Below are 22,368 nucleotides of genomic sequence, written 5' to 3' on the forward strand. Positions count from 1 at the left end.
TAGCAACTGAATTCAACAATACATTAAAGGGATCCTTCACCATGATCAAGTGAGATTTATTCCAGTGATGGAAAGATCAATAAATATGACACAACGCATTAACAAAATGAAATATAAAAACCATATGATCATCTAAATAGATGTAGAAAAACATTTGACAAAATTCAACATCTATTCATGATAAAACTCTCAACAATGTGGGTAGAGACGAAATGTAACTCAACATATTAAAAACCATATATGGCAAGCCCATGGTTGACATACTCTACAGGGAAAAGCTGAAAACTCTTCCTTTAAGATCCGAAACAAGACAAGGATGCCCACTTTCACTATTTTTATTCAACATAGGATTGGAAATCCTAACCAGAGCAATTAGGCGGGAAAAAGAAACAAAAGTGATCCAAATCAGAAAGGAAGAAGTAAGATGGTTATTATTAGCAGAAAACTTGATTTTATGTATAGTTTTATAGATAGTTCTATTAGAACTAATAGATTCAGTAAAGTTACAGGGTACAAAATCAATATATAGTATTTGTTACATTTCTATACACTAACAACAAATAATCCAAAAGAGTAATTAAGAAAACAATCCCACTTACGACTGCATCAAAAAGAATAAAATACTGGAATAAATTTAACTAAGGGGGTTAAAGACCTGCACACCGGAAACGATAAGGCATTGATGAAAGACACAAATCACTGGAAAAATAGGTTATGCTCATGGATTAAAATAATTTAATATTGGGGCGCCTGGGTGGCACAGTCGGTTAAGCGTCCGACTTCAGCCAGGTCACGATCTCGCAGTCCAGGAGTTCGAGCCCCGCGTCAGGCTCTGGGCTGATGGCTGGGAGCCTGGAGCCTGTTTCCGATTCTGCGTCTCCCTCTCTCTCTGCCCCTCCCCCATTCAAGCTCTGTCTCTCTCTGTCTCAAAAATAAATAAACGTTGAAAAAAAAATTTTAAAAAAATAAATAAATAAAAAATAAAATAATTTAATATTGCTAAAAGTGTCTATACTACCCAAAGCAATCTATATATTCAATGTAATTACTATAAAAATTCCAAAGGCATTTTCCACAGAAATAGAACAATTCTAAAATTTGTATGGAGCCACACAAGATGCTAAATAGCCAAATTGATCTTGAGAAGAAAGAACAAATATGGAGGCATCATGCTCTCTGATTTCAAACTATATTACAAAGCTTTAGTAATCAAAACAGTAGTATTTGTATCATCATAAAAACAGACACATATCAGCGGAACAGAATAGAGAGCCCAGAAATAAACCCACACGTATACGGCCAATTAATTTATGACCGAGGAGGCAAGAATACACAATGGGAAAAGGACAGTCTCTTCAACAAATGGTATTGGGAAAGCTAGTTAGCTATATGCAAAAGAAAGAATGCAGACCATTATCTTACACCAAACAAAATATTACCTCAAAATGGATTAAAGACTTGAACGTAAGACCTGAAGCCATAAAATTCTTAGAAGAAAACACGCACGGTAAACTCTTTGACATTGGTTATTGGAAATGATGTTTTGATCTGACTCCAAAGGCAAGGGTAACAAAAGCAAAAGTAAACAAATGGCACTACATCTAACTAAAAAGTATCTGAATAGTGAAGGAAACCACCAACAAAATGAAAAAGCAACTTATTGAACAGAAGATATTGTTTTTCATTATTTTTATTTTTAATGTTTACTTGCCTGTTTTGAGAGAGAGAAAGAGAAAGCATGGGGGAGGGCCAGGGAGAGAGGGAGAGAGAATCCCAAGCAGGCTTCATGCTGTCATCACAGAGCCTGATGCAGGGCTCAAAGCCACAAACTGTGAGATCATGACCTGAGTCAAAATCAAGAGTCAGACGCTTAGCCAAGTGAGCCACCCAGGGACCCCAGGAGAAGATATTTTCAAATCACATATCTGATAAGGGGTTAGTATCTAAAATATATAAATAACTCACACAACTTAGTAACAACAGCAACAAATCCCAAACGATTTGTCTGAAAAATAGCCATTTTCCTAAAAAAGACATATGGATGACTGACGGACACATGAAACGATGCTCAACGTCACTAATCATCAGGGAAATGCGAATAAAAACCACAAGGAGATCTTACCTCACACCTGTCAGAATAGCTATTACCAAAAAGACAAAAATAACACGTGTTGGCAAGAATGTGGAGAAAGGGGAACCCTCTTGCACTGTTGGTGGGAATGCAAACTAGGGCAGCCACTATGGAAAACAGGGTGGAGGTTCCTCAAAAAATTAAAAATAGAACTACCCTATGGCCCAGCAATTCCACTTCTGGTATTTATCTGAAGAAAATGAATACACTAATTTGAAAAGATATATGCACCCCTATGTTCATTGCAAAATAATTTACAATAGCTAAGATATGGAAGCAACCTAAGTGTCCGCTGATAGATGAATGGATAAAGAAGATGCGGTATATTACGCAATGGAATACTACTCAGCCATACAAAAGGATGAAATGTTACCATTTGCAACAACATGGATGGCCCTTGAGGGTATTCTGCTAAGCGAAATAAGTCAGACAGAGAAAGATATATGATGTATGACTTCACTTATATTTAGAACCTAAAACAAAACAAGTGAACAGCAAAACAAAACTCAGATACAGAGAACAGATTAGTGGTTGCCAGAGTGGAGCGGGATTTAGGGATAGGTGAAATGGGGATCAAGAGATACAAACTTCCAGTTGTAAAATTAATAAGCCATGGGTGTAATGCACAGCATGGTGACTATGGTCAATAATATTGTATTGCATAGTTGAATGTTGTTAAGAGAGTAAATCCTTGTAACTTTGGGTGGTAACAGATGGTAACCAGACTTATGGCGATCCTTTCACTATGTAGACAAATGTCAAATGACTATGTTGGACACCTGAAACCAATATAATGTTCTATGTCAATTATCCTTCAATTAAAAAAAAAAAAGATGGGCACCTGGATGGCTCAGTCAGTTAAGCATCCGACTTTGGCGCGAGTTATGATCTAACAGTTCGTGAGTTCGAGCCCCACGTTGGGCTCTGTGCTGACAGCTCAGAGCCTGGAACCTGCTTCAGATTCTGTGTCTCCCTCTCTCTCTGCCCCTCCCCCACTCACACTCTGTCTTTCTCTCTCTCTCAAAATAAATAAACATTTATAGAAATAAAAAATAAATAGAATTTTAAAAAAAGAAAAGAAAGCTCACAATTTAAATACCAAACTAAATTGAATGCAAGATGAAAATGGTCAAACAGGACAAGGAGAGTCACTTAGTAATGACAGAGTATAATCCACAGTGAAAATATTTGTAATGTACTATTATACAACAAATAACCTAAGACCAAATCATGAAAAACTCTCAGGAACAGTATGGGGATTCACTTAAGTGGGAAGTTATAAAAATACATACCAGAATCAATAGCTTTCTTATATACAATAATAATAAGGCATAAAATATGGTAAAAGCGAAATAAAATTCTATTCACAATAGCAACCAAAAATTAATCTATGTGGAGAAAAATTTTAAATTCTACTGAGAGACATAGAAGGACACGTGAATAAAATGAATTCTTGACTAGAGAAGTATACTTTATTTTATTTTATTTTATTTTATTTTATTATTTTAGAGAGAGAGAGAGTGGGGAAATGGGGCAGAGAGAAAGAGAGAGAGAGAGAGAGAGAGAGAGAGAGAGAGAGATAGAGAGAATCTTAAGCAGGCTCCACACTCAGTGCAGAGCCCAACATGGGGCTCGATCCCACAACCCTGGGATCATGACCTGAGCCAAAATCAAGAGTCAGACGCTCAACTGACTGAGCCTCCCATGCATCCCTAGAGAAGTATACCTTATTATTAGATAAGTAAAACTATTGTAAAGATGTCAGATCTCCCTAAATTCTTTTCAAAATTCCAGGTAATCAGAATCAAAATCCCAAGGAGATGTATACTGGAATCGGATCGACTGATTCTAAAGTTCGTCTGGAAGATTCAGTATTTACAAAGAGGCCAAATAATTAATGTGGAAGAACTAACTCTACCTGATATTGAAATATCCTATAGATCTATAGTGATTAAAACTTCCTCATTCCAATTCAGGAGATGAATTAAAATGAATACTTCTGGTTTATTATCTGCCTTTATATCTTCCTCTGAAAGGGAAGCTCCATGAGGAGAGGAGTTTTGTCTCCTTTTTATACTGATATAGCTCAGTTGATTAGAAAGTGCCTGGCACATAAGTATTTGTTGGATAAATGGATAAACAAAGCAACGGAATTGAATTCTTAGTACAGAGTAGACACGCAGAGACTTAGGGATTTGGACACTGTGTAAAGTGGCATTTCAAATTAAAATGGAAATAATCAGTCAAAGTGTTATTTGGAAAAGAGTCAAACCAAACTCTTCATTCCATATAGTTAAAGAGATTTCAAGTGTGTCAAAGACGTAAGTGTAACCAATAAAGCCATAATACTACAAGAAAAATAGAGACTAACGTTATAATCTTCAGGTGAGAGAATCCTTGTAAAGCACAAAACAAAAGCCAGACACCACGAAGACAAAGATTTATAAAGTTGATTCCATTAAATAAAAAGGTAAAAACAGTAACAGCAACATCAAAAATGTGTACAAAAACAACAACCACAACACATATAACCCAATTAACACGTAAACAAAAACCTGGAGTAATTATTTACAACGTAGATAGTCAAAGGATTATTTTGTCAGCATATAAAAAACCCCTCTAAATCAATGATAAAAAGATAAAAATAATGGCAAAGTGCATAAAATGAGAAATACATTCATAAAAGTATGTTTAAAATCACTAATAAATATAACTTAATGCAAAGATGTCAGGGTATTCTTCTATCTGACTGACAAGAGTTTAAAACATACATACAATCCAATGGGAGTGAGGATATAGAAAAAGATTCCCTCTTAGTAAATGCTGGTGAGATTGCAAGTTGTACGTTTCAAAAAGGTCATTGGACAATGTGTATCAAAGTGTCTATGCACATGGACAACAATTCCAGTTTTAAGCATTTATCCTAAAACCATAATCAGTCAGCCAATTGAACAAAGATGTTTATAGGTATATGGAGTATTTTGTTGTTCCTATTAATGAAAAATCAGAGGCGGAGCAAATGCCCATCAATAAACAACTAAATGATTAAAGTGCGGTACGGTCACATAGTTAATACCACTAATTGACATGGAAATATAAGTTAGAAAACAGTATTCGAAGTTAGGTACATCTAAATTGCATGTCTATGACCCAGCAATTTCTCTCTTAGGTATATAACCAGTAAGACAGCATTCATGTGCTCGCAAGAGACGTGCACTAGCATATTTATAGCCGCACTATTCATAATAGCCCCAAACTGGAAACCACCCAAATGCCTATCAACAATAAAGTGGATAAATAAATTATGACACAGTCACGTAATGGAGAGATAGCTCGACGATGGTGAATGAACCCCCTAAAGCCATATAGATGAGCCTCACAAATATAATGCTGATTGAAAGAAGACAGATAAAGCAGAATACATGCTTCATGATGACATTTGAATAAAATTTAAAATCTGGCGAAAGTAACCTATGTCACTAGAAGTCAAGACAGTAGTTATCTTTGGGTTGGTGCGGAGTGGGTTGTGACGGGCAGTGGGTACAAAGATGGCTTCTGCGAGGCTGGCAATATTCTGTTAACTGAGCGCTGGTTACCTGGGTATGCACGCTTTGTGGTCATCTGTACACTTAGGAGCTGTATACTTTTCTGCGTACACACGCACATACAAACACACACACAAAATGGTTTGCACAGACAGGAAGATGTCAGCAAGTAGCCTGACAAAAATGTCAGCAGCGTTTTAATCTGGAGAGGGGATTTAGCATGACTTTGGCTTCCTTCAGTATATTTGTCTATATCAGTAGATACAATTATATACAGGAAAATACAATTTAATTGAAGGAATAGAAATAAATTTACTGAACATTCAGCTCAAAAATTTAGAACAGCGCTCACTTCGGCAGCAAATGTACTAAAATTGGAACAATACAGAGAAGATTAGCATGGCCCCTGGGCCACGATGACACATAAATTTGTGAAGTATTCCATAAAAAAAGAAAAAAAAAAGAACAATAAAGAAAATGAGAACATGGGATGAATGAAGTGATAAAGAGCCAGAAAACGATCAGATACTATGGAGGCTGACTGAGAGCGATCAATATGCTTCCTCCCAAATGACCGTTAATGAACTTAACAAATTTATACAAATAGACAATGTGGGAAATAGCACTTTAACCATGAGCCAAAGAACTGGGGGAATTTCTGCTGATTTCACCATCACAGAGAATGATTTAAAAACCCATTTGGGGGGTGCCTGACTAGCTCAGTCGGTAAAGGACCTGACTCTTGATTTTGGCTTGGGTCATGATCTCACACTTTGTGAGATCAAGCCCCGCATTGCTGTGGAGCCTGCTTAAAATAAATAAATAAATAAATAAATAAATGCCCATTTTAAAAGTAAGCTTATTGAAGTGTAATTAACATATAATAAACTGCATATAAAGTATTCAATTTAGCAAGTTTTTATTTTTATTTTTTTAGTAAGTTTTTAATACATATACACACCCATGAAGCCATTGCCTCCAAAAGTTTCCTCATATCTCTTCCTTCCACTTCCTTTATCCTCTCCCCTCACCTGTAAGAAACATGATAGTTCCCTTTTCTAGAGTTTTGTAGAAATAGAATTGTAGAGGGCACCTGGTTGTCTCAGTTGGTTAAGTGGCCAACTCTTGACCTCAGTTCAGGTCATGATCTCATGGTCCATGAGACTGAGCCCCACGTCGGGCTCCATGCTGACAGTGAGGAGACAGCTTGAGATTCTCCCACCCTCTCTCTCTCTCTCTCTCTCTCTCTCTCTCTCTCAAAGTAAATCAATAAACATTTTTTAAAAAAAAAGAGAAAAAGAAACAAAATTGTAGTGTATGCATTTTTGTAGTCTGGTTTCATTATTCCAGCATAATATTTTGAAATGCACCCCTAATTTTGTATGTAACAAAATTTTGTTGAATCATAGTTCATTAGATGAATACACCATAATTTATTTACTCACCAGTTGATGGGTATTTAGGTTCCTTCCAGGTTTTGATTATTATGAATAAAATGAGCAACGAGCAATTTGGGGTCATGTTTGAGTCTTTATAGGAACATATGCTTTCCTTTATTTTGGTTACATGCCTAGAGGTGGAATGGAAGGTCGTATGACAGATGTATTTAGCATGGATTAAATTAATGTATTCCCATGTATGTTTAACTGTTTAAAAAACTTCCAAAGTATTATTCAAAGTGATGGTACCATTTTGCATTCCCACCAGCAGTGTATAAGCCTTCCAGTGGCCCTACTTTCTTGCCATCACTGGGTATAGTTAGTCATTTTAGTTGTAGACATTTTCATAAGTATGTGATGGCATCTCACTGTATTTTTTTTCTTTTTATTTTAGAGAGAGAAAGCACGTGCGCATGAGCAGGGGAGGAGCAGAGGGAGGGGAAGAGAGAGAATCCCAAGCAGGCTCCATGCTCAGCATGGGGCCCAGCGTGGGACTCAACCTCATGATCATGACCTGAGCTGAAATCAAGAGTCAGACACCCACCTGACTGAGTCACCCAAGTACCCCTATGATGGCATCTCTTTATAGTTTTGATTTGCATCTCCCTAATGATTAATGACATTGAATATTTTCTCAAGTGTTTATTTGCCAGCTTTGTATCTTCTTTGGCAAATTATCTGTTCATATAATTTACCCACTTTTATATTGAGGGTTTTTTTCATTGAATTTAGAGGGCTCTTTATATGTTTTGAATACAAGTCCTTTATGAGATATATGATTTGCAAATATTGCCACTCAGCCTGTGGCTTGTCTCCCACCCCCCTCCCCCTGCCCCATGGCTTGTCTTTTCCTTCTCTTAATAGTATCTTTTAAAAAGAAAGTTCTTAATTTTGATGAAGTCTGGTTTCTTGATTTGTTCTTTCAGGAATCATACTTTTGGGATCACATTTGCCTAACCCCAAGGTCACAAGAGTTTTCTCCTAGAAGTTTTGTAATTTTACGCTTTACATTTGGGTCTAAGATGCATTATGAATTAAGTTTTGAATATGGTGATATGGGCAGATTGAAGCATGTGTATGTATAGTGGATGTATATTGAAATATGGTCTATATTTGTATGTACTACATATGTATATCCAGCATTTGCACCAGTGTTATTGACAAAACTATGCTTTCTCCATTAAATTGCCTTCGCACTTTTGCCAAAAAGTCAATGGATCATGCTTCCACTTCACGGTAAGGTGAAGTAAGCCTATTAAACCCATATATATCCCACTGAGTGTAGCCTAAAAACAGGACGGAATGTATGCAGCAGCTATCCGAGGACTCTGAAAATAACTACTAACAGGCAGATTGGGGAAGAACAGGAGGATTCAAAAGACCACCCACTGGTGATGAGTTTATCATTACTTTCTTCTGGTATTTTCAGGTCTGAATGTAGTGAAACCTGAAACCGGAAAGTGAGAATTAGCACAACAGAGAAGACTCCAGGAGATGCCTCAAATTCTGACTTATTGTATGCGTGAGTGGCTTCCTGAAAGAATATGAAATTCACAATCGTTCTTTCTTTTTCTCTTTTCTCTCTATCATCTTGTATCTCAGCCCCCAAACAACCCATGGAAGCCAAAGCAGGAGGGGCAATGAGAGCCAGTAAGAGCCTACAACGTTGAGGAAATAACGTACAAGACAACTATAATATAAAAGTAGAAAATAAAAGGACTTATGTTGGCGGTAAGGTCTCTACATTTTACTTGAAGTGAGAAAATAGCAAGTGATGTCAGTGAAACTGACGGAGTGGGGAACTCTAAAATTCTGTTACTCCATAAAAGTAATTTTTTTAACTGGCAAAAAAAAAAAAAAGTCAGAATTAACTTTTTTGGATGTCCGGAAATTAGCCAAAGTTTTGTGGAAACTATAGACCAATATCCCTCATCAACGTAAATGCAAAATTCCTTTTTAAAAAATCAGCAAATCAAATCCTGCAAAACTGAAAGGACAATGCAACGTAACCACGTGCTATTTATTTCAGGAAGGCAAGTCTGCCTGTAATATTCAAAAACAATCAGTGTAATCCACCATATGAAAAGCCCAAAGGAAAAATAAATAAATGGTCTCATAAATAGATGCAGAAAAAAAACACGTGACAAAATTCAACCTCCATCCATATTTAAAAATTCTTAACAAACTAGGAATATAAGAGAACTTCTTCAACCTGATAAGGGGCATCTACAAAAAAGCTAAATCTAACACACTTAATGGTGAAAGACTCAAGGCTTTCCCCCTAAGAACAAGGCAACACTTTTACTATTTCTCATTATATTGTCCTGACTTTCCCCAAATGCTGACTCTGACCTTGAACAAAACTTAAGCTTTCCTCATGTCAGGGTGACCTTCCAGCTTCCTAAGAAGTAAGCTTATGTAGTGCTTGCTACTCCTCTGAAAAGGAGTTTCTAGTAACCTAGAAAGCAATGTGCTTCCTCATCACGTTTTATAAACTGAGCTGCAACCGCAGACAGCTGAGTTTCTTACCTCTCGATTTTGAAGTCTCCCTGTTTGCAGTCTGTTTCTCACTCAACACAATATTCACAAGTAAAACCCTCTGGATTTTCTTTTGACAATGTCATTAGATTTTCTTCATTGGTAAGTATGGTAAACAAAGTTCTAAGATGGCTCCCATGACTTTCCTCTTCCCAGTCTCCATGCTTTTGTGTAATCCTTTCCCCCGTAGCAAAGGAAGAACTGTAACTAAGAATATGACAAAGGTGAAGGGATAAATTTCAAAGTTGCAAAAGTAACTAAAATATTGAATAGTCTGACTTGTAGGTTAACCAAAAGGCAGATTATCCTGTCTGGGCCTGAACTAATTAAGTGATCCCTTTAAAAGATCTATAGGTCAGAGACTCAAAGTAGTAAAGTCTCTCTCTCCCTCTCTCTATCTCTCTCTCCTTCCAGTCCCTTCTCTCTCTGTCACTGGCTTTAAAGGAACAAGCTGCCATGAATTCTATAGCTTCAAGGAAATTAATTTTGCCAACAACTTAAAGGAGCTTGGAAGCAGATCCTTCCCCAGCCAAGCCTGCATTATGAGAATGAAGTCCACTGAACATTTTGATTTTAGCTTTCCGAGACCCTGAAAAGAGAACCCAGGTACACCTAACCAGACTCTTGACCTACAGAAACTTAGAGACAATAAATAGGTGTTTAAAGACACTAACTGTGTAGTAATTTGTTAGTCAGCAATAACAAATTAATACACCAGCTATGTTATCTGTAAATATAGACTGTTTTACTTTTTCCTTTTCAATCTGGATGCCTTTTATTTATTTTTCTTATCTAATTACACAGGCTAGAACCTTAGTACAATGTTACATAGAAATGGAAAAAATGGGTATAGTTTTCTCATTCTTGATTTTAGGGGTAAAGCATTTGATCTTTTACCATTATGATGAGGGTAGCTATATGCTTTTTGTAGATGCTTGAATCAGGTTGAGGAAGTTCCCTTCTATTCTTAGTTTGTGAAAGTCTTTTTTTTTTTAATCAGGAATAGATGTTGGGGTGACTATATGATTTTTTTCTTTTAGTCTGTTATAGTGAATTATGTTGTTTGATTTTAGAATGTCAAGCCACCTTTACGTTATTGACATAAACCCCACGTGGTTGTGGTGTATTATTTTTATATAATGCTGGATTTGATTTGTCAAAATTTTATAAAGAATTTTTGCATCTATGTTCTTGAAGTATATTGCTTTGCAGATTTTTTTTGTAATGCTTTTGTCTGTTTGTAAAAAATCAGAATAATGCCGGCTGAGTTAGGAAGTATTTTCTGCTTTTCAGTTTTTTGTAGGAGTTTATGCAGAACTGATATCATTTCTTTAGCAAAATTTGTTCAGTAGAATTCACCAATGAAATGATCTGTCTCTGGAGTGTTTTTGTGGGAAGATTTTAAAGTACAAACTTTTTTTTTTTTTTTTACTGAAATAGGACTACTCAGGTCATATATTTATTTTTGACTGGGCTTTGGTGATTTGTGTCTTTTAAGAAATAAGTCCATCTCATCTATACTGTCCAAATTTACTGACATAAAATTATTCACAAAATTCTATTTTTGTTCTTTTAATCTGTAGAATCTGTAGTGACGTTCTCTCTCTCATCACTGATATTGGTAATTTATGACTTCACCTTTTTTTTTCTCGATCAATCTAGCTCTCGATCAATATTGCTCTCGATCAATCTAGCTCTCGATCAATATTGATTGTATTGATCTTCTCAAAGAACCAGCATTTGGTTTCATCAATTGTTATCTATTGTTTTTCTATTTTATTGAATTTTTTTCTGATCTTCATTCTTTTCTTCCTTGCTTTGGATTTACTTTCTCTTCTTTCTCTAATTTCTTAATGTGGAAAGTTAGATTACTGGTTTGAGATCTTTCTTCTTTTCTGATATGGATATTTAGCTGTATACGTTTCCCTTTAAGTAATACTTACCTACATCCCACACATTTTCATATGATGCATTTATATTTTCATTCAGTTCAACATACTTTCCAATTTATCTTTTGAGTTCTTTGACTCATATGCTATGTATGAGGGGGCTTTCCCAAACATCTGCCTGTTACTGATTTCTAACTTGATTTCGTGGTGATTCATGAACATATCTTGTAGGACTTGAATTCTTCTAATTTATTTATTTACAGTTCATAATATGGTCTATTTTGGTAAATGTTCCATACCCACATAAAAAAGAATGTGCATTCTGCTGCCGTTGGAAGGAATATTCTATAAATTCTAATTATGTCAAATTGGACGATAGTGTTATTCAAGTCAAGTTTGTTCAAAATCTCCAACTATAATTTTGGATATGTCTATTTCTTCTTGAAATCTTAACCATTTTTACTGCCTGCGTTTTGACGCTCTGCTGGGTCTGAGTTCCTACTCTCTGAACTGAAGTCCAGAAACTCCTCAGGCAGTAAGTTGGGGCAATCATAGGGCTCGCTTTGCTTCCTGTTTCTCAGGTTCCTCCATTTATCTCTTATTGTGTTACTGTGAAAAGCATTGTTTCATGTATTTTCTAGTTTCTGTTGTTATTATTGTATCAGGTGGGAAAGTAAATCCAATTCATGTTATTGTTTTTTGACCAGAAGCAGAAGTCTCTTGAAACCCCATTTTTAAATTAAATATGTTCACCTCTTGTAGTTGAACAGTACAAGCAATTTCAGAGAATGTTGGGCAGGTTTTGAGTCAGACCTACTATCTACCTCTGACTCCAGGGAAAGCCAGTTCCAGACTGAAGAGAAGCTGAGACAGCTAATAATTTGGTTCCTCTTCAAAATGATTTTCTTTCAGTATTGGTCAATGTTTAATGGGAATTTGGGGGCTTACATTTCCATTTTAGAAATAACTCTCTATTTTCAAAATAAGGAATTTCTTATACGGGACAAAACATTATAACATTTTCCCTTGTGAATTAGTACTAATTTGTGAGTTTTGCCCTCTCACAGAGTTGGCTGGAATTAATACCTCTCTAAAAAAACAGAAACAATTTGCAAGAAATTGTGATAGAAGTCTTGTTGGAAATACATTTGAAAACTAAAATTTCCCACTTTCTGGTCTGGATAGACTCTATTAAGACTCATGATCTGTTTCCCATTGTCTCTTGCAGTTAGGTTGGTGCCAGAACGAGTTTAGCCAATGTGTGCTAAAATGATTTATACCACTTCCAGATAAAAACAATGAAAAGCTGGTGTGTTTCCTTTTCTTCCTCCTCCCTTGCTATGTGCCTCTGGAGGCCGTGTTCCCCATGGCATAGCTCCCAGGTGGGACAGCAGGTCTCCATCTGTATCAGCCTTCTTGGGAGAGACACATACACTTTATTTATTAATCCACTAAGATTTTAGGTTACTATGACAAAGTCTTCCCTAATGAATAGAGTTTATTCTTATTTTCTCTGACAATAAGGTAGATTTTAAAGGATACATTAAAGAGTTTGACTTTAGATAAGGTGCATTCAATCGAATACAATTTAGTATCTCATTTAATACAACAATTACACCAGTGAAACGACTCAACCTATGTAAATAGCACTACTCCATTCATCATGTTCCTTCAGAATTCTGACTGCCAACTCTAGGTGACGCTCAGGTTTTTTCTGGTCATGGTATTAATGACACAGACCAAGTTTCCCTCTGCAACATGTGCAAACACATTCGCAAAAATATCCAACAGGACTAGGGCACTACCAATGAAGAGCATTCTTGACACTGTTTGAAGGTATTCTTATTACAATGATAGCAGGACCGGTCGATATTTTACCAGTTACGTAAGGTGTGCATAGAAATCTAAATTAACCACTGTCACAATTCTCATTTATTCTAGAAACATATTAGCACGCCATAAAGAGATGGCTATACAGTTTTTATCTATATATACCATGATTAGATCTATCTATCTACAGTGATTTTCATATACTATATTTCAATAACAAATATCCTATTTTCAATACTTTTCCTTGTATACCATATGCCAGGAGGCATACTTGGTTTCTTGCAGAGTAAGACTTGTAGAGAATTGAAGCAGGAAGAAGAACTGAATGAATGAGAGAGAGAGTAGCATACTATGCTAGCAGCACCAGAAAATATTTTCACGCACCTGAGAACTGACTACCATGTCATAGCACCAAAGTTATATTAAGGGAGACACCAGTTGGACAGCTCCTCAGAGTTTCCATAGATACATAGGTATAGTTACAGATATGCAGAGGCATAACTATAATGATATCTATGTCTCCATATCTATCTCAATATTTAAATTGTAATATTTAAAAATTGAGTAATATTTAGGGGCGCCTGGGTGGCTCAGTAAGTTAAGCATCCGACTTCGGCTCAGGTCATGATCTCGCGGTCCGTGAGTTCAAGCCCCACGTCAGGCTCTGTGCTGATTGCTCAGAGCCTGGAGCCTGTTTCGGATTCTGTGTCTCCCTCTCTCTCTGACCCTCCCCCGTTCATGCTCTGTCTCTCTCTGTCTCAAAAATAAATAAACATTAAAAAAATTTTTTTTAATTGAGTAATATTTAGATATTACAATACTTAATATTGTTATATTTAAATAAAATAGAAATATTACATTGTAATATCTAAATATTGAGATATTTAATATTTAAAGCATTATAAATAGGATATTTGTTATTGAAATACAATATATGAAAAACATTGTAGATCAAGAGTTGGAAGCAGTGGGCATTGTTTTTGTTAATTCTGTAAATTCTTTAGCAGAGTCAGGAAATCCAGCAGTCAGAAAAATAGAACATCCCACACAGAGCCCAGAGCCCCTGACCAAATGGATACCAGTTAAATTCCACAAATGGGTAAGTGCCAAGCTGCAGTAAGAATGAAGAAGCCAAACGCGGAGCCTATCAGACAACATCATAACGTGTAGGAAGGGATATATTGCCCAGAAGGCTCAAGAAAAGAGCCTATTCTTAAAGATGCATGTTAGGAAACGGAAATAAATTTTAGAAACCATGTCCTTGGGGCCATGATAAAGGGTAAGGAAAGCATGAGCTATGTGAGCCTGGGACAGGGGGAGGACAAACCAAAGGGAGGGCAGGGACACAAGTGGAGAAAGGAAAGAAATATCTGGTAACAGAAAAACAATGTGCATCAGAGGCAATGAAGAGTAGATGTTTCCCTGAAGAGTAAATCAAAGCTTTGACACGGGAGAAAAACAAAAAGATCCCGCACGCAGAAGGAAAGGATGAAGATGAAACGTTTTAGAAAGAAAATGTCCCAGGTGTGTAGGGCGAAGAAATAGAGGTGCAACATAAGAAATACATGGGCTCCCTAGGAATAAACCCAAGCTATAGAAAAGAAGTAGCAAGGGGCGCCTGGGTGGTGCAGTCGGTTGAGCGTCCGACTTCAGCCAGGTCACGATCTCACGGTCCGTGAGTTCGAGCCCCGCGTCAGGCTCTGGGCGGATGGCTCGGAGCCTGGAGCCTGTTTCCGATTCTGTGTCTCCCTCTCTCTCGGCCCCTCCCCCGTTCATGCTCTGTCTCTCTCTGTCCCAAAAATAAATAAAAACGTTGAAAAAAAAATTAAAAAAAAAAAAAAAAAGAAAAGAGGTAGCAATAATAACAATCATAATAAAAAGGATTTTTTTTTCTCAACTGACTAAAGAATAAGTATAAAGACCAAAGTGGATCACACTGTCCTGGCAAAATTCATGAGACGGACACATAAAACGTGTGCTGGAAAATTTGTTGGAATTCGAGGATGATGGCGGGAGGGGATTCACGGGGATGTACAGGCCGAACGCAACATGAAACCGAAAAAACCCAAGCCCTCCTGGAAAGACTCAAAACAGTATGTGTCAGTGATCAGCCCTTCAGCTGACGGGGGGCCGTGGGCACTGCCCAGCTGTGTCCCAGCACTGGCCACATCCACGAGGATCAGCATTAGAAACCCTCCTGTCAGGCAGCAGAGACTCACGGGAGAGGAGGCATCACCTTGATGCTAAAATATGGTGGGCGAAAGGAGAAACATGGCGACTGTCAGTCAAGAGTCAAATCATGCACGCAGACATGTGAGGCATAGCTAGAAGGCTCTGGGAAGTTTACATTCCCAAAGAGCGAGTGGCAGGCAGTCAGACAAATGCTATTGGTGACCGTCGTCACAACTTCATTTGTAACTCCAGTCTATTTTCGGTCAGAATGTGAGCCCTGGAGAGCAGGACCTATGCAATACTGTCTTCACTTATGTCTGCAGCAGCTGCCACGAAAGGTCCTCGGGTAGCTTCAAGCACATGGCTTTAGTCTCACCTGCCAGGGGTCGTTCTGGGACAGCTTGGGGGTGAGTGTGTCTACTGAGGAAGAGAAAGGCCCTTCCCAAAAACTGGCTCCCGCCCAGTCAAGGGGAAAAGTGATGATTTCGCAGCTCATTTCCAATCCACAGTGAAAGTAAGCAGTTGGCTCTGTTGTCCTATTATCGTCACAACAATACCCATTTCTTATATACAACTGCATCCCTGAGCATGACTTAGCGAAAGAAGGAGGAAAAATGCTTTGTCCATTAAGAGCAAGGAACGTCTTGCGGTTACATCGCCTTTTAATAAAATGATTTTCTTCTTTTGTATGGACTTACGCTGAACTACCTCTGGAAATTACTGGAAATTGGCATGGGGAGGTGAGGGCTTGCAAATGTGCTGTCTCCGAGAACTGCTCCTAGGAGACCAGAAGACCACAGAGAGAACATAAGCCTATGTTGACTTTAACACATGGTTCTGGCACGATTGGACACCTGTATGTGAAAACCTAGACCCAGGTTTACAAAAACCAGTTTAAAATAGACTATAGACCTGGGTGTCCAACACAAACTATACAACTTCTAGAACAAAATATAGGAGAAACCTAGGCGACCTCATGTCTAGTAAGGGACATTTAGATCAAACACCAAAGGCACGATCCATGAAAGAAACAAATGATTAAGTTGGACTTCATTAAGATTCAAATATTATGCTCTGCTAAAGGGACCGCCAGGAGAATGAAAAGACAAACCCACCTCGGGAGAAAATATTGGGAAAAAAATACATATCCGGCAAAGGGCTTATAGCCAACATATACAAAGAAATCTTAAAATTAAACAATGAGAAAACAAACACCCCCACGGAAAAAAGCGGAGGAAAGATTTGAACAGACAGCTCACTGAAGAAGAGCCACAGATGGCAGAGAAACGCATGAAAAGATACTGCACATCATAGGTCATCAAAAAAAAAAAAAAAACAATGATGAGACCCTGCTACACCCCGATTAGAATGGCTGAAATCCAAAAACAAAAAAATAAGAATATCAACTGCTAGCGAAGGTGTGCAGCAAGAAGAACCTTCTTCCTTGCTGGTGGGAGTGTAAAAATAGTACACAGCCACTTTGGAAGATAGTTTGGGAGTTTCTCACAAAACTTAACATAGTCTTATCATGCTCTCCAGCAATCATGCTCTTTGGTACATATATATATATATATATATATATATAGAGAGAGAGAGAGAGAGAGAGAGAGAGACTTATAGCAACTTTATGCATAGTCACCAGAAACTGAATGCAACCAAGATGTCCTTCAACGGGTGAATAGATAAACTGTAGTACATTTATAAAGTGGAATATTATTCAGCCAGCAAGAGGAAGGAATGAGCCACACCAAAACAGAAATGGATCTGAAATGGACATATATACATGAAAGGAGCCAGTCTGAAAAGGCTGTATACTATAGGGTTCCAATGGAATAACATTCTAGAAAAAAAAGGTAAAACTAGGGAGACATGAAAAGATAGGTGGTTGCCCCGGGTTCAGGGGCAAATTAGGAAGGTTGACCAGGTGAAGCGCAAGGTGTTTTTTAGGGCGGCAAAACTATTCCTCGCGGTACTGTATTTGGGGATATGTGACAGCATGCATTTGTCAAAACCCACTGAACTTCAGTCCGAAGCGTAAACCTTAATGTATGCGAATTTTAAAAAAATCGTTTAGGAGGTCGGCAGCATCTCGGGATGGAATGCAGAATGTGACAAATCAATCTGTATTCAAATGTATGAAACAGCTTCTCTGAAGGGATTGGGGGTGTGTGCTGACGTAAGTAACTGGAAATGAGTGGAGTCTATAAAACGAAGGGCAAAGGAATTGCACGCAGAGCATTGTCATTTATAAAGTTGCTTCCCACAGGTATATGTGTTAGCACCTCTGACACGACTATGAATGTGTGTTGCAATTAAACAATTAAGTAAATGGATGGTGGGTGGTAGGAGCTGGCTTTCTCATCGATGGAGGGGAATTGACGGGTAAGTAAGAGGAAGCAGCTAGAATGATCTATGTGATAATGGATTAGACTTGAAGACTTCAGAAGAACTCCCCTTTAGCTTAATATGGACTCACATGGTTACATATAGAAACACATATAGATACATGTGCTTATACATAGGTTCATGCACACACACATATCCCTTGCTCTGTTGACGGAAAGGGCCTAGAAGCGACAATGCCTCAAGAGCAAGCAGCACACCTAGGGCTCAGATACTGGTTTCTAATGCCATTCTCTAATAGAAGAAACCAGGCCAATGCTCTGGGGCAGGAAAAAACCAGGATGAGCCCGGAGCACCTTGTAGGGCCAGAAAGTAAGGAAGTACTCAAAACACAGGAGCCAAGAGCTCCCACTGGCCAAAGCTGCAACCATTTGAGCAGCAAAACAAATAAAGTTGTATTGAATTATTACCCGAATTGTGAAGTAAATATCCCTGAGTCCATATGTATGGAAACACATGATTGAATAAAGACAGAATCTCTTGTTACAGGATTCCAGATAACTTACGTAGATATTCTGCCCTCAGAAATGTAGATGGAACATAACTCCTCATTTCTTATGTGTAGTCTGTGCATGGTAACTTTCTTGCAAAGAATACAGTATGCAACCCAGTAATTCCACTACTGGGTATTTACCCAAAGAAAATGGAAACATGAATTCAGAAAGACATATGCACCCTTATGTTTATTGCAGCATTATTTAAAGAGGCAAGATGGGGAACAACCTAAGTGTCCATCAGTAGATGAACGGATACAGACGTGGTATACACACACACACACACACACACACACACTTATAGATATGGTGGAATATCACTCAGGCATCAAAAAGAATGAGTTCTTGCCCTTTGTGACAACATGGATGGACCCAAAGGGTATTAGGCTAAGTGGAATAAGTCAGACAGAGAAAGACAATACCACATGATTTCACTCATATGTGGAATCTAAAAAACAAAGCAAAAGAACAAACACACAGAAGCCAGAGACAGACTCAAACAGAGAAGAAAGTGGCGGTTGCCAGAGGGGAGATGGCAAGAGGATGGGCAAACTAGGTGAAGAGGACTGAGGGGTCCAAACTTCCGGTTGTCAAAGAAACAAGTTGTGGGGATGAAAGTTACGGCATAGAGAATACAGTTAATAATATTGTAATAGTGTTACACAGTGAGAGATGGTAACCATACTTAATGGTGGTGAGCACTGTGCGATATATAGAATCGTCAAACCACTACGTTGAATACTTGACATTAATAACAACATCGTATGCCAACTCTACTCAATGATAAAGATTTTTTAAGAGTACGGTGTGGAAAGTGTGGAAAACTTAGGAGCTTTACCATGGAGAATCCTGACAAACACCTCAGCCGGGTGATCCAGGTTGACATCGACAGTGACAAGTCACGTGTGTTGTATGTACCTTTGCTAGGACGTGATAAAAATGGCACTTTCTCTCTGTGATCTTCCCCCCCCACAACCCATAACCCCAGCCTAACCATAGGAAAAAAACATCAGACAAATCCCAGCGTAGGGACGCTCAACCTACCTGACAAGTACTCCTCAAAGCTGTCAACGTCATCAAAAACAAGAAAAGCCTGAGAAACTGTAACAACCAACAGGAGCCTAAGGAGACGTGATAGCTAAATGTAACATCACACCCTGCATGAGCTCTTGGAACAGAAAAAGGATATTGGATAAACCCTAAGGAAATCTGAATAAAGTATGGACCTTGGTTATAATTGTGTGTCAATATGGATTCATTACATGTAACATATGCATCATCCTCGTGTGAAACGATAATAGAAAAAAGTGAGCATTGGGGATAATGGGAACTCTGTATTACCTTCTCAATTTTTCTGTAAATCTAAAAGTGTTGCAAAAAAAAAATAAAAAAGTTTAGTCTTAGAAATGTTTAGCCCTTCCTGTTGTCTCCCCAAGTGATGTGTTTCTTGGTCCATGGTCACGGGCATCCTACTGGCCTCCAAACCTGAAACTCAGAACTGGCAAATAGGGCTTTTCCTAGTTTGTGCAGCTCTCTCAGGAGTCCTGGGATCTGCCCTTGCTATTTGGCCGCTTCTCAGCTCCATGTGGCTGCACGTCCCTGAGTCTCTGCATCACCAGCCATCCAGGTGTGGCCCAGGGTTCTGCACACATTCTCTGTTCTGGGGACACCTTGGCGTGTCCCTGTGGCAGACTCATTAGTTCTTCACTTAGTGTCTGTGCCCCAGGACGGAGTGAGGTTCAGGCTGTCACCTTGTTGAGAGCATCGTAGGGCAGGTGCCTTATCTGGTGGGCTCCCGGAGTCCCCATGGAGGGGTAAGGCAGGAGCCTCAGTTCCCCAGTGCCGAGAGGGAGAGAGAAGCAGTATAGCCTTCTTAATTCTCCTACCCCTTATCATTTGTCCTTCTCCTCCCTCCAACCCATGACCAGACAACTGAGAGAAGTTTCCTTTACATCTCCTGTGTCCTGTGCACCTCCCTTGCTGCAGCCCCACGGTTAAAGCTGACAGCTGGTCAGGGGTGTCTTCTTTGCCCTGGGAGAAGAACTCAAAAGTCTGAGGCTCTCCTGTAGCCTTTGATTGTACAGATTTTCCCTGTCCATGGAGCTCGGCTCTGAAGCCTAGTGTCTTCCTACAAAGTCAAATACCTGTCGTCCAGCCCCGGGGTTAGAAGTCTCTTGACCCAGGCTCAGCCTTGACGTTAACATGCACCAGTGTGCTATTGGCCAAAATATTATTCCTATTACCCACTGCCAGGGTGTATCACTGAGTTCTGTGGCTTGTCCCCGTGGGAGAGGAGGTTGGGTTTCCTAAAGAGAGACAGAGATTTGCCCTGGGAAGGGCTGAAGAAGGAAGCACTCACTCAGAGAAATGAGACAGCAGGGCGGTCCCTGAGGCCAGGCAACATGGCTAAGAAATGCACCAGACAGAGGTCCTGGGGGCCTTTCACCCCGCAGGGGCCCGGGGATAGAATTCAAGGGGGCTTCCGCGAATTTGGATGGGAAAGAATGTATCTTTATTTTCATCAACCTCGAAATGGAACCTAGCATTTTCTCCAGCTGTAAACACAAGCCACGAGGTGCCCTGGAATTAGCAGTTACTGTGACTTTGTCACTCATTTTCCTACAAGGTCACAGCTGTAACCATTATAATGTTGTTTACACCCACCACCACGACATTTCAAAATTATGATAGCTTATTATTTAAGGCATCAATCTTATTATTTAAGGCATCAACAAAGAAGCATATGTATGATTATATCACACACTTATTTTGTTTAATATTTTGACACTGTACTTAAATGTAATTGATTTCCTTTGTTGTTGCCTCAATTATTCTATTTCATGCATTTAAAAGCATAATTCACGGGCTTCATCAGACTGCCAAAGGGATCCGCACGTAAAAATACCCCTTTAAAAATATGTTGGGGGGACTCTAACAAGATTTATTTGTATATTGCAATCACCCCCCCCCCCCCACTTGAAATTCCCCAGTTATTCCCAAGCTTTGGGTAAAACCTGTGATTGATATCCATCTGCTGTGTGTTTGGTGGGGTTGCAGGGATTTGAGAGAGGCTACGGCAAGGGAAATCGTGCTCCTGCATCAGCACCCGGGCCCCAGAGGCTGGCAACTCCTCTCATTGTCCCAAGAGTCCCAGGTGTGAACCCCAAGTGAAACTGCCCGGGGCTGAGATAGTGCTCAGCCAGTAGATGGGAGCAGGTAACAAGAATCAGGAGGATTGAGTCGGGAACAGATCTGAAGCCCGCCTGTTTCCCCCCACATAAGAAGAAAACCCCGGAAAGGGAGTGAGGCAGACATTTGATTAACAGCAGCGCAGAGGAACTATTTATTGCTTTCCCTTAAGTATGTTTCATCAAAAGTCTGTGTGAACACGGGCCAATTAATTACACGCTCTAAGGGCCCCCTCTGGTTGTGGAGGGCACCACTTGCATAATGATATGTGGGGGGCCCTCCATGGAATGTGCTTGTTATCACTTTTCCTGAAAACCTGGCTTGGTTGCTGCTTCTGCCCCTATGGCACCCACAGGTCGGGATGACTTAGAGACCAACGCTTTTCTACTACGATGTTCAGAATTATCCACCGGCTTCTCGGATCACTGGGAACGCCCTTATCTTTACTACGCCCTCAGCGTCCAGTTCTGTCCGTGTCCCCTGGAAGCAGAGACACAGCACTGGGAGCTGGCGGATCCAGGACCCGTGAAGGAACACCGTGGTAGCTTTCCAATATGGCTCCCAAGTTCTTTGAACCTCCTCCCACCGATAAGTGAGGTTTCTGTCTCCGCTTCCTGAATCTAGGAGGATTTGAACTGCTTTGACCACTAAACGTGCCGGAAGTGATTTTTACAAGGCAGTGTCGTAAAACGGCCAACCAGGTCCTAGCTGGTCCTCCCAGAAGGCTTGTCCCTACTT

General features: G+C 39.1%; 1 protein-coding gene and 1 non-coding gene across 2 annotated transcripts in view; one reads left to right on the forward strand and one right to left on the reverse strand.

Moving 5' to 3' along the window:
- The window catches only part of CALN1 (calneuron 1), a 484,125-nt gene that overhangs the window by 453,312 nt on the left and 8,445 nt on the right, over positions 1–22,368 (reverse strand). The window lies entirely within an intron of this gene.
- On the forward strand, positions 6,021–6,127 carry LOC125154864 (U6 spliceosomal RNA). The gene has a single exon (XR_007147956.1). It is a non-coding gene; the product is annotated as a U6 spliceosomal RNA (small nuclear RNA).

Source organism: Prionailurus viverrinus, chromosome E3 (assembly GCF_022837055.1).
Source record: "Prionailurus viverrinus isolate Anna chromosome E3, UM_Priviv_1.0, whole genome shotgun sequence".
Taxonomy (NCBI): domain Eukaryota; kingdom Metazoa; phylum Chordata; class Mammalia; order Carnivora; family Felidae; genus Prionailurus; species Prionailurus viverrinus.